A 12,113-nucleotide genomic window follows, 5' to 3' on the forward strand; every position below is an offset into this window, starting at 1 on the left:
TAGGTAAGAGAAATATGTACTTTGGTCGGTTGTGCCATCTATGCACAGCTTTTATTATTTCCACCCTTACATAAACCTGACTCAGTGATACACATGTTCACACTTCCACACAATATACTTTAATGCACTTTAACTACTGTAAGGTCATTGGATTTGCAAGCTGGGAAACACTTTGCTTGGTTTAAATGGATAAATTAAGAATGAGTGTGCCAGTGGTAATGAATGACCAAACTAACTTTTCCTATCTCCATCTTTTACTCTGTAAATCATCTACAGCTTACGTCCACAGTGTTATGTTCGTCCTTGACATTTCATTCTATAAGGCTAGTGTCATTATGTGATTGTTAAAATACAGCCATATAAAACATCTGTTTTATTTCAGCATATATAAATATGTGGAAGGAATAACAAAGAAGACGATAGAAACAGAGATAAAAAAGAAGGAAAAAGGGGGAAGAGAAAGTAAAGATTGAAAAGGCATACAAAGAGAATGAAGAGAATGCTGAGCAGGGAGATGATTTTAATCAGAGAAGTGAGGGATGAAGAGGAGGAAAAAGAACCTTTCTCCTTTCTTTCTATGTTTGGAATAAGTAGTGAGCCTGAACGATTCCAGCTGGCATGGTGATATTCTCTTTTAATATCATTCCATGCCCATCTCCTCAAAAATTCCACCTCTGAGGCAGAGCCTTATTCATTTGTCCTTCATACTCCTGTGGCTTAGGAATTTCTCTACCTTGTCATCATTGTCTGTCATGCAACTGGGAAAGAGGATTTTATTATTCTGCTTGGGCTTCCATAACAAAATAATATAGATTGGATGGCTTAAACAGTAGACATTTATCTTTTCACAGTTCTGGAAGCTAGAAGTTCCAGATCAAGGTGCTGGCCAATGTGTTTCTTGGTGAGATCTTTTTCCTGGCTTGTAGAAGGTTACCTTCTTGCTGTGTCCTCACATAAACTTTTTTCTGTGCATGTGAGTCATGGAGGGGGTGGGATGGTGAGGGATAGATCCTTCTTTCTTCCTTTTCTTATAAGCCCTTTCAGATTAGGGCACCACCCTTATGACCTTATTTAACCTTAATGATCTCCCATTTCCAAACATAGTCACATGGGGGTTAGGGCTTCAACATATGAATTTCAGGGCGGGGGGTGGGGGGACACAATTTAGTCCATAGCAAAGTCTCCTTCTATGTTTCCACAGAAAAAAAAAAGGAAAATTCAGCTTCACCATCACAGAAATAGGTCAGAAAAATACTTTGCTGTCTATTTTCCATTTCCTATTGATATGGTTGTTTAAATATGGCTCCTCAAACCTTTAAGCAAGATACACACTTCCAGATGTGTCTTCCAAATTATAGAGATTTATATGAAAATACTTCAAACTCGCAAATAAAACTTCCTTGAAATTCAAAATGTTCCTTTGTATGTTCTCCACACCTTCTGTTGGAGCTACTTTGGTTGCCAGTCACTTATCCTTGTCTATTCCAGTAGGTTACCTGAGACTCAGAATTTACTTGAGTGTTGCCCATTATATCAAGAAAGCTTCTCTAGTGCTTATGTTGATTGCTTAACTGGCCCCTTGATTCTTCCTTTTCTAGAATCTTTATATTTCTGGGATGTCTTTTCTTTCCTGCCTGAAATCCTACTTGACATCTTACCTGGGCTCTTGACCTATTGGTCTCCATATTTAGTTAGGTTCTTGGTTTAGGTTATTTATCTACTTTATTTATTTATTTATTTATTTATTATTTAAAAAATATTTTTTTAATGTTTATTTTTGAGACAGAGTGTGAGTGGGGGAGGGGCAGAAAGAGGGTGAGACACAGAATCTGAAGCAGGCTCCAGGCTCTGAGCTGTCAGCACAGAGCCTGATGTGGGGCTCAAACCCACCAACCATTAGATCATGATCTGAGCTGAGGTCGGATGCTTGACCAACTGAGCCACCCAGATGCCCCATATTTATCTACTTTTTAAAGGCTGTTAAAAATTTTTTGAAATATGGTAATTTCATTTATTTATTTTTTTAATTTTTTTCATATTTATTTTTGAGAGAGAGACAGAGAGAGCGTATATGAGTGGGGGATTGGCAGAGAGGGAGACACAGAATCTGAAGCAGGCTCCAGGCTCTGAGCTATCTGCACAGAGCCTAACGCAGTCTCGAACACACCAATGGTAAGGTCATGACCCAATCTGAAGTCCAATGCGCAACCGACTATGCCAGCCAGGCACCCCATTGATGATTTTATTTTTAAAAAGAACTGATTTAATATATCATGCTGAAAATATTTTTCCACACTGCCAATAATACCTTTTATGCATTGACCAAAGTTAAGCATAGATCCTCCATTTTTTCTGATACATAATTGCCCAGAAGTTTGCTATTTATTTTTTTATAAATAAGGTATTTAAAATTTATACACATAGCTTATAAATTTGGATTCCTTAAATGACAGTAAAGTTTCTTATGTACCTTCCAAAAGTAAGCATATACCACTGATGAAAGAGAGCATGTGCTTTGTGTATGGATGTGTTTGTGAGTGTGCCTATATCTTCAAAATGTCTCCTAGCCAGGAAATCTCCCGTGAAGTCATTATGTATTATCTCAGTCAGTGTGTAAGGGTGCCAACCAAAGACAGCATCAGGCATTCTGGTGAAGGTCCTGTTTCTGATATATTTGTTGTCTTTTGACTTAGCTGGGCAGAGAGCTTTCATTGGAAAAATCTGGGTCTGCAGTTGTGATTTCTCAGACTTCATGAAGGGCTTATAGGAAGTCTGACTAGAAGGTTTAAGTCATGAAAATTCTTAGGCCCAGGGCTGAGATTTCTCATAAGCAGCTATAGCTAGGAAGCAAGCTGGTACTTGGCAGCCTTTCCCAAAATGCTAGAATTTCTTTCAACCTAATGATAACATATGAGTAATTACTCATTAACACTACGAACATTTGCAGTCTTTCTGCTGACAGTGTGAGAGTGACAACTGACAGGCTTTATTCCCTTGATATAAGAACCCATGAAGAAATGCAGAGAAGTCAGATATGATTTCATTAAAAAAGTAATCATTCTTTGTGGATCATCTTCATAAAGGTTTCTTATATCTTTCCAGAAGGTTCAGATTTGAAGGCACTATGAAGGTCAATAAAATAAGAAGTACATGTTGATTTTTTTTGTTTGTCCAGTACATGAAGTATACAATATATTTTCCACATGAAGATAATGATGCTCACATACAATTGGGGTTTAAAATCCATTTTCTTTTCTTTCTTTATGTAAATATGATTTTTAAATATATTTCCCTATTATGAGAAAGGGCATAAGATGGAAATGTACAGGTCATTCCAAAGCAAAAGCAGGGAACAGACATTTACACTTGACAACTGAACTAATGGCCATAAGCATTCAAAAACTGATTGACCTATTCAAATAAATCATCTTAAATTAAGGAAAGAAATCCTATTCTGATTCCATTCTTCACTTAAATATGTTTCTTGTCAAAATGGCAGAAGGTTTCATTTCTTTCTCTCTATGGCCTTAGCCAGATCACAGTACTGATAGAAGGCATTTGTTTTTAATAACTTGGTAAAAGTTAATGGAGTATATAATAGACTTTAGCTGGTTTGACTTGAACAGTTCCCATTCACTTGGGGATAGGACATTTGATTTGGACAGAAAGTTGATACTAAAATGGAATTGTGTTGGGTTGAGATCCAGTGACTTCTCTTCAGCCACACTCTCAGCAACGTTTCCTGCTCCAGCTTTTGGCTTAAGTGGCAGCAGCCCCTGGAAACATCAGAGAGAAAGAGATGTGGTGACATTTCAAATTTCTGTTTGTCATATTTTACCATTTGTGCACTTTACTCTTTTGCAGAATGGTAGCCATAGCTTCTTCCCTAAGGGTTAGCCACAGAAGGCTCTAAACTATTTTAACTCTCTGCTTACAATCTCCCAGGTACAGTCTAATATATACTTTACATTGCAGCATACCTCATTTGGCCTCTTTGGCAGAGCAATCTGAGGAAATTTGTTGAGTAAGACATATTGTTCTTTTTATTATTCTTCCTGTGACCATTGATTCTCTCCTCCCCCCACCTCCTGCCACCTAAGTGTTTCCTTGCCACATGCAGCTTTCTCAGCAAAGGCCATTCCCTAGGTCTTCTGAATTCTCCTCCATCCTCCAGCAAATGACCCTGTGCCCTTGTTACTAGGCTCTGTTCCATGGCTGCATGGCGGCAATAGGTCTAATCACATAGGGGAACCTTAGCTAATGTGAAAGCATACCGATAGTTTCCTCTCCCAGGTGATCTAGTGCATTTAATGCCTTGACTCAGTAAAAAGCACATGTCTCAGCCCCTGTGAGATATATGCTGTCTGAGAAATGGTGGGAAAGGTGTTTTTCCATCCTGTCAGCCTAATTAGTTTCTACAAATACTACTCAATAGAGAGAGTTTAGAATTTTGCAAACCAACCACTGTGGTGAGGACTAAGATATTTTATGCTGTTATATAAGAAGATAATGCTAAAGATTGATTGTCAATGTCATTATGCCATTTTCTCCCATTTTCCTTCTTCAAAAACTTTCACACATTTAAAAATACAAAACGAGTTGAGAACATGTGATTTGTTATTATTTTTGTTAGAGTAAAAATAAAAGAGGTAAATGGAGAGATTGTATTGAACTGCATAACTTACAATCATCTTTTTCCTTTATAAAAATAGAAGTAGATTTAGCTTATGTATAGCATATAATGAAATCTGTTAATTGCTAAGTTTTACTGTTAAATTTTTGCTTTTAGTCCCTAGCTCTTCTATACATACATACATACATACATACATACATATATTCTCACATTAAAAAAAAATATAGAACAAGCAGGATTCAGGAAAGTAGTACCACTTTCTACCACAAAGAAATTTCTACTACAGAAAACTATTCCTCAGTCTCCTTCTTCTTCACCCCGCCCAGTTTACTTAAAACCCTCTGTGGTGCTGGGGAAAATCGTTAGCCGGCTTTCTACTAATTCATAGATAACAGGAAGTACTCACAAGAAAGTTCATCTCAAGGCAATTTGTTTCTATAATTAAAATGTTAGGTCCCACCCCAGACCTGTTCTACATGAGAAGCCTTTGGTGGGAAAGCAGGGGGTGGGCAAGATTGAGTCTTTTTTTACCCCTCTTAGTCTCCAATCCTTTCATTCTCCTCTGGAATTGGCAGGATGGCCCATGGGATGTGCTTCTCCTGGCGATCACAGAGGAGCTGGTGTAAGCACAAGCACTGTTCACTCTCTGGTGTTTCATACCTGGTAGGTCCCATTGACCAAAGGAAGTCACATGGAAAAATCTGGAGCCTAGTGGGGCAGAGGATCTTCCCATGGAAGTGAGTGGGAAGGAATGAACATTTCTGAGCAATAATTCTACCTACCAACACTGGATATCTCCTTCTCCTTCAGCCTGAGCCTCAGAATGAAGGTAGATGGAGCAGAACTGAGCTAAGAGCCAGGCTGCCTGGCCTACAGCTTAAAACTCAACTGTCCAGCTGACCCCAAGCAGACCTCCAGCCAGACTGCAAATTTCTGATGCTTATTTTGTACACTACTGATTTTGTAGTTGCTTCTTGTGGAACAATAGGTGTCTGATAATGGCAAGATCCATGGTAACCCCAGGGCAACTCATTCTCCTGTGATCCAGATCTAGTGCACAGGAAACATACACCTTTGCCCTATCTGTGGTGCTGCAGTTACATCCCAAACACAGCCCTCTATTCTGTGGACATAAACTGCCTCAGCCAGTCTTGGAATCTTTAGATTCCAATCTATTCAGATTCCAATCTATTCAGATGCCAATCTGTCCTTTGAATTCCTGGACCACCTTTCAAGTTTTTTTGAGTGGTCTCCTGAAGCCGTCCTCAAAGTAGGATTGAGGAGAAAGGAGAGAACTTCTTATTCCCCTTTTGGGATGCTGGTAGTTCTTGGGACTCAGATGAAGTAGGCACTAAGGATCACAATTCTGATATTAATCACTCCCTTTATACCTCTGTGACTGCCTTTGTAATGTGGGATTATTTGCTGCTTATGGCCTTCAAGCCTCAATTAGAACTGATAGAGAAAGATTCCCATTTTCTACCCTGTAAGACACAGAAAAGAAACACATGTGCACATGAATATATAGTGGTATCATAGTTGGCTGGCTTTTCACTAAATATATTATGAACACTTTTTATCATTAAAAAATTCTACATCATTTTTGATTAGGATATAATATAATGTGTGGAAAAAGTACCCTATTGCATACTTGGGTCATTTCTTTATTATTTTTTTTCTATTATAATCTTCAGTGTAATGAACATGTCACAGTGTAACTTCACAGAATTTCTTAGGGCCATATTTCTGGTAGACTAAAGCTTTAGTTCTTCTAATCTCATCCATTCACTGCCATTTACTTTATTCATTATAGCTTTGGTGCTTAAAATTTCCCACTTCTGTCTTTTTTCTTTTTTGATTTTTTCAATGTTTATTTATTTTTGAGAGATTGAGAGAGAGAGCATAACAGGGGAGGAGCAGAGAGATAGGGAGACAGAATCCGAAGCAGGCTCCAGGCTCTGAGCTGTCAGCACAGAGTCCAACGCGAGGCTCAATCTCACAAACCCAAGAGTATGACTTGAGCTGAAGTCAGATGCTTAACTGACTGAGCCACCCAGGCACCCCAGCCCAGTTCTGTCTTTCTATATGTAAAGGTTCTGATTTTAAATTTTTTTGTATATTTGATATCAGTGATGGTAAACTTATTCTAGACTCTTACCAAAAGTCTAATTTTTCTTACGTCAGCTCAATTGAAAGCAAATTGAAAACAATAAAAGAGTTTTTACAATATACTATATTTTATTGAAACAATCACTTTTACAGGTATATCCATTAATCAATGTCCAGTGGGCATTCAGAATTATTCTTGTTTGCAGAGGAGAATAAAGAATTGTATGATACATTCTATAGTCCTAAAGAACTAAATTCTTGGGCAACAATCTGGGCATATACAAAAATAAATAAATAATAAGGCAACTATACAGGGAGTATATGATCAAAAGCTATATTGTGGGATACTAGCCTTAAATTCATTGAGATTAATGTGGTAGTTGGGATATCATGGCATATAAGGAAGAAGGAGATCTACAATCTAGAGATTTGAATCATAGCTTTGCTACTTATAAAATGAGTGATCTTGGGAAAAGATCTCACTTTTTTTAGGTTCAAGATTTCTGTTATAAAAAGGGAGCTAATAATGTGTAAGAATGTGAGACAATGTGCTTCAAAGTGTAAGATCAAAATACATTGGGGCAGCTAACAATTATTTTTGATCAGAGTAAAAAAAACAAATTTGTCCTTTAAGAAAAAAACAAATTGCTATCCAATAATATTTAAATGGTTCAATTTCCTCAAAGCAATGTGTACTTGATAGTCTTGAAAATATTAAGAAATTACTTACTAGAACTGATTTTTTTGGTCAGTATATACAAGTCATGTGCTGTTGTGGTTTGGACATTTTTTTTTTTTTTCAAGGTGAGTATGTATAAACAAAAACCAAAGTTTATTTTTTGTAGAAATAATTTTCACAGTATTTTATGAATATAAACAAAACTTGTCATAATATTCTGAAGTTCATTACAAAAAAGAAATCACCCCATCTTACTGGCTACCAGTGTGCACCCATGCCATTGGGTGCGATCTATTTACAAGTTAGATGTATAGAAACAGTGGTAACCATAACATCCTCCTATATGTATGCAGAGATATTGACCTCAGCTTGTCAGGTAATACACATGAAATTGTTTACAGTACCCACTGGATACTGTTAGCCTGGATAATTTCATACAACTTCTATAATAAATTGCAAACTTTATATTTTAGCAGTTTGAAAAAGTTTACATAATTCTAGAACTGAGTTTCACTAGATCATCATATTATAGCATCCTTTCTTCTTTCAGTTGCTGAGACCGATGCCAAAAAAATTGGGTTAGCAAACTTGTCTTCACGGAGATAAAAATTTCAGGCTCATTAATCATGTTGTGTTGTTTTGTGGGTTTTTTTTAAGATGAGCAGCATTAAATTATTATAAAGACCCTTAATCAAATAGGGGTTTTGGTTTATTTATTTCTAATATATTTGTTATGCTATTTAGCAGGAATTTTAACCACTAGAGGGGAGGGTTGCCATTTTGGTCATTTTCAGACTGTTCTCTAGACAATAGAAGCATGAAGGAAATTCACTTTAATGCTATTCATGACACTTCATTACCCATTAAATTCCATATGGTTTCAAATTATGAGCCTTAGAATGTCCAATTACATCCAACCTGAAGCCAACACACTGGGGCTTATGAGAATTTTGTTATTCTGTAACCTTTTAATCTCACCTCTATGTACTGACCTTTTGCAAAAAAACTGATAGGATAAAAATGCAGTTGACACTAATCCACCCATTGCCTCCCTCAAGGCTAAGGTGACCTGTTGTGTTCATGATTTCTTAACCTGGGGGTTTAGGAAATGATGTGGACTGCAACTCTTTTGGACTAATCCCATGTGCAAATTGTTGTGTAAATAGAGCAATCAATTAAGCACTATTCGGTATATACTAGATGTGATTGAGTGTGGAAATATGTTAGTCTGACTTTAAAATAAATTTCAGTAAGTTCAGATGAAAGATGAAAATGATTTTAAATTTCAAAAGGAAAGTTGATTGACTAGAGGTTTTTCTATATTTGGAACTAGAAGGAAAGGAAGGCAGGCCTAGGCTTGGTGTTTTGGGTGAGATGTAAAAAATATAATAAAAGTGAGCAGTGGCACATTTGCTTGCTTAAATCATTTCTTTGTTGAGGAGAATAAGCTGCACATTCACAAGGCTAGAAAATTTATTGATAACAGAGAAATGAAGCCAAGTTATTGACCAGAAGCTAAATGTGCACATAATTGCTCTAAATGAGTTCTACTTTTCTGGACTAGGTTAATTGCATCCTGAAAGAATTTATAGATGAAAATCACTGAATGGATGAATTTATAGATGAAAATCACAGAAAGATTAAAAAAAAACCCTATGGAGCAAAAAATAAGTGATAGAAGATTGCCAACAACTGTTATCCTTATTTTTAAGGAATGCAAGAAAATGATTTCTATGAACTTTAAATTAGTGATATGACAATAGTTGTAGAAAATTTTCCAGAATGAATCATTATAAGGGTGGATTATGCGTGTTTGGTACAAGTAGCTGTGTTCAGTGGGGGCAAGCCTAAGTTCACATATTGTACATTGTAGCAGATATTACAGGTTGGCTTATGATTAATCTTTCTTACTACCTAATTTCTTATTGTTTTACTCAACAGAGGCTTAGAAGCAAAATATTTGATTTTTAACTTTTGCAGGTAGGGGTGGACATCTGACATATTTCTGACCAGAGACACAAGTAAAATTTGTTGCCACTGCTCTTATAGCCCTTCATCTTCCTTACTTCTTACTCTTGGGAGGACTATGTGATTCTTGGAGGTATAACATCTGTCTTTGGCCATGAGATTATAAGTCAACAAGCTAAGTATGCATGTAATATGACACATCAGTACTAACTGTGATAAAACTCTGGGACTTAGTTCCAGGTACTATAGCCAAATGTGTATGAGATGGAGAGAAATGACTTGAAAGCAGTACATCTGAAAAATACATAATTTTAGTTGCTAGTAAGCTTAGTTCAGACCAACACATTGTATGATATCACCTCCAAAATTCTAGTTCATGCTTGATCTACACTAAATATAGTTGTGTTATATTCTATAATTATCTGACCACATCTAGACCAAGCCAAAGGGCACTGGAATATGTCATGATGGCCTGAAATGATGACTAAAGATGATTAGTTTGTAGAAGAGAAGATTTAGGGAGAATGTGACTGCAAACTTTAAATATTAAAAGGTTGTAAGTCAGAAGAGGAGATAGACTTAACTTTAATGGCTTCCAAGTACAGAAGTAGGACTGGGGCTAAAATTCAGCAGATATTTTACTGTAGTTCAGAACAAAATGGAATATGGTAATGAGACAGGCAAGTATTTTCTGATTTCTTAAAGTATTCCATTAGAGATTGGATGTCCACTTGAAAATATTATAGGAATATTGATCTACCTAATGGGATTTATAACATAGAGTTTCCAAGATTCTTATCAATTTTTGTTTTATGCCTTTATGCCTTAACATTAATCTCAGCATCCTAAAAAGTAGTATTTGGTTTTGCAGATGTTTAAAGTTAATCACCTTTGTAGATGTGGTAAAGATTCTATCAGCCAGTAATTCTACTTCAATAAGTACAAATTTATTTTAGCTTAAAATTCAGGATTACATGACAAGTTTTTCTTTTATTTATACCTCTCTTTATGCTTTACCATCATCCCAAATAAAAAGTCATATATTTAAAACTATTGGTGAACAAGTTAATTGTCTGGATTGTTAAATCCAGTTTGTTCCATGATGTGTCTGAAATGTCAAGACCATGGCCTCATCCCTGAACTCGATGCAGTTTATACTCAATAGAAAAGCAAAAGGAAACACATTTGTCAACAGTCTGCACCTTGAATAATCAGTGGTTGTAACAGTGCATTCAGTTCAGAAAGGAGACCGGTTAGGAAAGAGTCTGAAAAACTTTACTGGATGCCCTGGATTGAGTCCTTGAATTCCATTCCACCTTCATTCTGATGGAAAAGACTGAAAAGCTAAAGGCGGCGTTTTCCAGACTGCATTTCCATTGTGCTGGGATTCTGGAATCAAAATATTCTTACTAATTAGTATTTGTGTGAATATTAGAATGTGGAAATGATGTACAGGCCATTTTTCAACCTACATTTAGCTGTTGTCAGTGGCAGGTATGGTTGCAGAATCAGTGGGTTCCCTGAGTAATCTTCCAGGGCCTGTCCTACAGTCTCCTGTGAGTACCGTGGTTGGGGCATGGCAGCAGCTAGTGATTCAGCAAAGCTCCCGAGGCATCCTAGTGGCAGAACTACATATTTTTATGGGCTGTTCCTGGAGGTCCAGGCTTTACTCTGCTGCTACAACCATTATAATATGTTGAAAGCCCTCAATTCTTTTATAATACTCTAAAATATATGAAATCCTTTCTACACTAGACCATCCATGATAGTTATTTGCAACGAAATGAGTTAAAAATGACTAGTGCTTCCTGGCACATGATAAGTGCTTCAGCTATACCAACATCCCCATAGTTATATCCTGAGCACATCTTGCCACATCATCTTGTCCACAGTGCACACATTCCTCCAAGACCTAGAATATCTATTACAAGTTTTTCACCTGACTAACTTCATGCCATCTTTTAAGTCTAAGCTAAAACTACTCCTCAATACATACTCAGATTTGATCTTGTCTCTTCCCTCATACTCCTGATTTCTGGGTATCTCCTAGCATCCATGGCTACCTTCTTCTGGCCTCTACCATACCACATGTGTCTCACTGCACAAAGGCCTGTTTTTGTTACTGTGCTGGGAGGGTTTTTGAGTGCCAGTGCCAGATCTTTTTATCTCTGGGCCTACACAGTGTCAAACAAATTGAAAGCACTTGAGAATGTTTACTACATGAGTTAATGTATAATTAATGCACAACTGAGTGAAGCATAAAAAGCCACAATAATATTCATGAGTTTGGAAGCAAGAAACTCCTTTACCCATTTAACACTGATTTTTTTTTTTTAATCTGGAGAAAATTCATGTTAAAATAGTTAGGAAAGAAGGATCATAATGTTTGCAATTCCTTTCAAATGACTCAGCATTTTTTTTGAAAGGAGATGCAGACTATCTAAAATATTTTATCATATTTGCTTCATATATGTATGGACATCTACTTCTGCATTATACCTTTGGTAGATTATGGAGCCTGTTTAGTTCAGAAATTCTTTGCAATTTAAGTGAGAGAATGCATGAGAATAGTTTGTAAATGCTGAGGATTATTCAAATGATACTTGTTATTTTCATGTGTATTTGTAAGATCATGCTCATCCATAAATACATTTCACACAAAAAGACTTTCCAAAGATAACTTGTATTCTTGTACTTTCGTCTTTTATAAAATGATTAACAATT

Source organism: Lynx canadensis, chromosome B2 (assembly GCF_007474595.2).
Source record: "Lynx canadensis isolate LIC74 chromosome B2, mLynCan4.pri.v2, whole genome shotgun sequence".
NCBI classification, from domain to species: Eukaryota; Metazoa; Chordata; class Mammalia; order Carnivora; family Felidae; genus Lynx; species Lynx canadensis.